A 5,890-nucleotide genomic window follows, 5' to 3' on the forward strand; every position below is an offset into this window, starting at 1 on the left:
TACTGGCACATTAATGGTACACAGCTCTCTTCTCTCGTTGCCTTTTTCAAACAGAGTATTTTTGAAATTATTTACCTATCTGCGGAAGCAAAGTGCCTATTTAACATGGTACACATACCACACTACCTTTTATCATCTTGTCAGCAAGCTGAGAATGAAAACCACAAAACATGATTCTATTACAGGGAAGAGCTCATTGTCACAAAATGCATTCAGTTACGTCGCCTCCCTCCTGCCAAACTCAGTTACTAACACATGCAGACCCCAAAGGGAAAGGCAGGCACTCGGCATACCATAAAAGCAAACAAGCAAGTACTGGCCCTGTTTTTCACTTTTAACATCTTCCTTCACAACCAGAAACATTTTCTGGAAACACAGATTCTCCCTCCCTCCGTGAGCACTGCATGCACAGTTAGCCCTACAAACCTGCAACGTGTTCTCATTTTCTGCCTCCCCACCTTACCATGCTGCTCATAAAGCTTTTCTCATAATAACTCAGAAATATACCGTATGGATGTTTACCCAGTAATCTCAGCCTATTAACCCAGTTATCCCAGGTTATACATGGAAATGCTTTCACTCACCTTTGAACTTTGAGTATCAAAGACTTTTGAATTAAGAATGGCCAGAGAATGAAAAGAAATGTGCTTAAGTACTTGTTCAGACACACTCAAGATATCACTTTGACTCACTCTCAGCTCCTCTATCCACTGCCTAGAAACCAATGTGCTAGAGGAGATAACAGAGCTATGTGATATTTGCAACAGTGCCTAAGGTCTAGCCCGCAATTCATCTAGGCTGTCGAGAAAGTATTTTAACTATTAACAAACAAAGTTATGCGATCTTTGATTACCATGAATATTCAACAGCAGCAATATAAAACCACACTCAGCAGTAGCACTGCTGCTTATACCTTACTGTTTGCATAATTCAAGACTTTCTTTTGATAGCAAATTAAGACACTGTGTGGGCACTGAGACAAACATGAGATAGCCTGTGAGCTGGAAATTCTTTACGTAATCCAGCACAACAGCAGGCAATATTCCTCTTCCTCCCCCATTACCATAGCTACACAAGGTAAGGGAACTGTACTGAACAACAGACAAGGAGGGGATCTGAAGAAACGTGCCCTCCCTGCTGCATCTCCCAGAGCATCTCAGGGTGAGCGCTTCTGCTCATCCACATGAGGATGCAGCAGGATGTATAAGGGAAAAGGACAAAAATAACAGAGATCCCAAAAGTGGGCACAAGAAACACACACAGCTTCAAAATCATCCTGAGTACCAGAAACACCACCTGCCATACTAGCTGCATCCCAGCACGTAGATGAGAAGTAAGACGGTCTGCTCCCACCCCTGCTTCCCACATGCCTGTTGCTGAGCAGGGCACAGCACACAGGCCCTGCTGGGTAAAGGGGAAAAGGAATGAAAAAGGAAAAAAGAAAAAAAGAAAAAAAAAGAAAAAACAGAAAAAGATCTGCTCCCTTAAGCCTTCTTTTTCACATGTAGCTTTTACCTTTGCCTTTCAGTTAAAAGCTGAAAACGTACCGTTTTAAAAGGATTAAGAAAAACAGCATATGAAAGCATATCCCATTTAGAAAATGGTTGCAGTTTTCTTCAATCATCACAACACTTGAGCACCTGTGTCTGAATCCTCGGAATGCGTTGTGGCTTGCCAGCTACAGCTCATGAACCTCAGGGAAGCCGTGCAGGAAGGGTGCTGACTCCCACCCACTGGGGAAGTACCCCCCATGAGGGTATTTCACACCTGGGTTTCAGCACAAGCTCATTAAGTCCAGCAGAACTAAAGGGCCTTCTCAATGAAACACCCTGCCTGAGCACTGGCTTGTCTGAGAGCGAGGTATCTCTCTATTCAGAGTCTTCAGCCACAGCTGCCAGGAAAGCACTAGAGACAAGTGTCTTCCTACAGCCACATCAGGCAAGCCAGGCTAAGCCTGAATTGCTCCTGAAGAGCTTTAAATAACAGCACTGCACAGAACGCCCTGTCCTAGACCCAGCTGCACTGAGTTGTCACCCAGAAACGTTAGTTCTGGCTCAGCAATCAGGTGCTGGGGCCCAGAGGCAGCTCCCCAGAGGTGGAGGGAGGCTCAGGGCAGACCCCATCCCACAGCACACATCCCTCACCGCTGCAGCACCCACGCATGGCAGCTCACTCGCTGTCTGTCCCCAGCACAGTGGCTCTGACAGGTTTATTGCAGTTTAATATTAAAGCCTGGAGGACTATTTGCATAATTAAACATTGATCTGCTCTCCCGCTCTGCATGCGCCTCTCATTCCTGTGAAATATATTCATTCTGCCTCTGCTTCAGGACAAAGGGTCCCGTTGATGTGATGTGGTGCCTGTCCCCTATGGAAAATTATTTTTAAAATGCCATAAAGTCCTTAAAAAGCAAATAAAACTTCTAGGACACAAAGCCAAGGACCAGAGGCATTGTCCTTCCTATCAGGAAACAAGGGACAGGAAATAATGGACCATGGGGATTTTCCTGCAGGGTAGTACAGAAAAGGGGATGGAACTGGTGAGTTTTGCTACCCACTGCACAGCACCTTCTGCTGGGGTAGTTCAGACAGATTACCATGCCTCAGATAAGCAACTACACAAAAACTCCAAGCCAGAGGAGCATTACAGAGCTGCTTCTCAATACGCATCATAACCATGAGCCATAGTTCATGGCTAGTGACAGGCAGCACTAAGTACACCCCGGCCAAACAGCATTCCAGGAATTGGAAAGTCACCTAAAAGTAGTATTTAAATCTATGTAGCAGAGGCAATATTTTGATTTTTGTCACTTTGTTACTAAAACACATCAAATGGTAACACACATACACAAGATCTGTGCTGTGACAACTGCAACTGATGGATGCAAATTGATACGATCTCTCTCATATATATAAATGTTCAGGGGAGAGAAGACCAAGCAAATCTGCACAGCTCAATCATTCAAGACAAACAAAGCTGGAGGCATTGCTCATGGCATCAGTGGCATTCTGGGCAAGTTTTTCCACTCGGGAAGAGCAATCTCAAGCTGCAGAAGCTCACTAATTCCCACACCCAGTTGGTCATCAAAACCCCAGTGCAGTAGTGCCAGGCCTCAGCTGCACACAGAAGCTGTAGTGATTTGCGGATGCCTGAATTGCCCAAGTTCTACACTCACCCATGGCAAAAGCGCAGCACTTGTAAGGCACACGCTGATCCAGATGGGGACAGAAAGGGCTGGGGTACCTACAGACATTGCATCCAGCAGCTTCCCTTACACTTTGAACAACTGTGATAGGATAGGATTCATGGATGTGCTGGGAAGGGCTGAGAGCGCAGGCTTCACACGGAGCACTTCACCAGGCAACACCAGCAGTGCCACCATGGGGAAATGTCTTCAGCGTTTGAGATGTAATTTTAAAATGAGTAATTTCTCTACGTAAATTGCATAAAAGCATCCAACAGAACGCATGAAAATACCTGAGTACTCAAATTGATTGCATGCACAGGAGGCAACCAGTAGATAAATAACAGACATTAATATTCTGAGTTTCAATTTCTATCTTGTGCTACCATAAATTATTTTCACATTTAAATAACAAACTTATATTTAGGCTACTCTGAGTTTAACAGTAGTCACAATTGAAAAATACCAGAAGAATCTCATTTTGTTGCCAGCACTCGCTCTGTATTTTCAGAAGAAGGCTGCAACCCCCCTCTTGCTATTGTAGAAGAAAATTACCTTAAAAAAAGTAATAAAATCACTGTAACTTATTTTTTTACTGAGACCTATCAGCACATTTTTGCTCATATCACACAATCATAGGATGGCTTAAGCTAGAAGGGAGCTTAAAGATTGTCTAGTTCCTACCTCCTGCTGTGGGTTTCCTCATGTACTGAGACCCTGGCACATAAATGGGGGGTTTGTTTTGCTTAACATATGGGAAACACGTTCTGCCTGTCATATGGTCCCTTTCTTAAAGGCCAGCAATATCACACCTAATTGGACTTGTAATTATTCTAGTAAGCATGGTTGAATAGATAAATGCCAATGCATTTACATATATAACATTAAATACCCTATCTTCTGATTCCTAATGTACCAGGTAACAGTATCAGCAGAAGTCTGCATGCCTTCCAGCAGGTTGGAAAGGCCTTTTTATCTCTGCAAAACACTGTGGTTACTCCTCCCCGCTGCTGCTCGTGAGCTGCAAGAGGAGAGAACCAAATAGCTGTTCTGCACAAGCAAATAATGTAAGGTGCAAAAGGTCAGCTCATAACCCAGTACACCTGGCATACCGGCTTCAAGGGCCCACTGGAATTTCAGCAGCTGCGCCCTATGCTGACCAGGTCACCAGGTGACAAGATAGCAGAGAAGCACTTTAGAAGTGTCCAGACAAAGCAGCAAAGACATCAGCATCACATCCAGCCAGAGAGCCTGGCGCAGCCCAAGGACAGGATACATTCATAAATGTATCTTACTGGATTAGAGTAAACAACAAAGGAGAAACAGTAGCTATGCTTGCTGAGCACAAGGAGGCTGCTAGTGTTTTTCACCAGTACCGATGTGCGGCTGCACGAGAGGTGAGAGCCACGAAGGGAAAGCCACAGGGAGCTCCGGTTTGCAGCCCACTGGACCACTAAGTCCCCTCTGAACTCTGCCCATAGGAAAGCAACCCCAGCAAGCGCTGCCACAACAGCCCTCCTCATCCAGCTCAGGCGCAGCGCCGCCTTTTCAGCCACTTCTGCCTGCTGGGGATCAGAGCCATGTCTGTGCTCCTCCACATCCAGCCCACTCACTGTCAGTTTTTCCCCCATCAACCCGAAAATCTCAGTAACCTCGGGGCCCATCCCCTGCAGCTGCAGACAGGGCCAGAGCACAAAGCCCAGCATGTGGGGCTGCTGGGGGGGTACTCCTTACCAAAGCTTCTACGCATCTCTGTTGTGGCAGCAGTGCAGTGGAGCATGACTGCCACACAAGAGCTCATAAAGTGAAGAGCAGACAAATCTAGCTTCTTTTGCAATGCTTCCTTGCTATCTTTGTCATCAAAATATAATTTTTTTCTCTGTAGCATTTGCATTCCTCTTTTGAGAAGGGAGCATAAGAGCAATTCAAAGCCTTAACAAAAGGAACCACAGGTTTCTGTGTAAAAGCTAAATGGCTCTCATCCAACTAAACCCCAGAGCTACTGCAAATCACTTGATAAAATATTTAATACAAATACCACATTCCAGACCCTTACTGAGTCAGGATTAAGAACCTATTTAAAAAAAAAAAACAAAATAAAATAAATATTTACTACCCCACATATCAATATTAACTGAAATGAAATAACAGGAGGAAATCATAATTTCTAATCCATAACTCTTGTCAGAGCCCATACAAAGAAAACCATCAGCCATTATTTGACTAACACTCATATTAATTTTATTGAGCTCACTGAGAACTGCTATAAAAGTGATAATATCCATGCCACTGCCACACGCTGTGATAGAAACTGCTAAATCAGATCAGGACTGGTATGCTGTAAGCAATGAAAGCCCTCTGTGAATGCAGCAAAGAACACGGTACCTTCCCCACGAATACATCACATACAGGAAGGGATGCAGCAGGACAGGAGGGGCAGTAACTTCAAGCATCAGGTTGGCACAAATTCACCACTCACTGCCACAGCTGCATTAGCTCAGCACGGATGTGAACCCTGATGGGCTGCCATGTGCCCTAATTACAGCAAAGGCTCCCAGGGCATACTATAGCCAACCCTTGGCATCTGGCAACAGACCTATACCTGCTACAAAGCCACCAGAAGTCACCATTTCCTGTATCACTCTTCGTAAGACCGCAGCTCCTGAAGAAGCCTCTGAGTGGGCTGCTGAGCCCAGGAGCAACTGG

The sequence above is a fragment of the Gallus gallus genome, chromosome 6, assembly GCF_016699485.2.
Source record: "Gallus gallus isolate bGalGal1 chromosome 6, bGalGal1.mat.broiler.GRCg7b, whole genome shotgun sequence".
NCBI classification, from domain to species: Eukaryota; Metazoa; Chordata; class Aves; order Galliformes; family Phasianidae; genus Gallus; species Gallus gallus.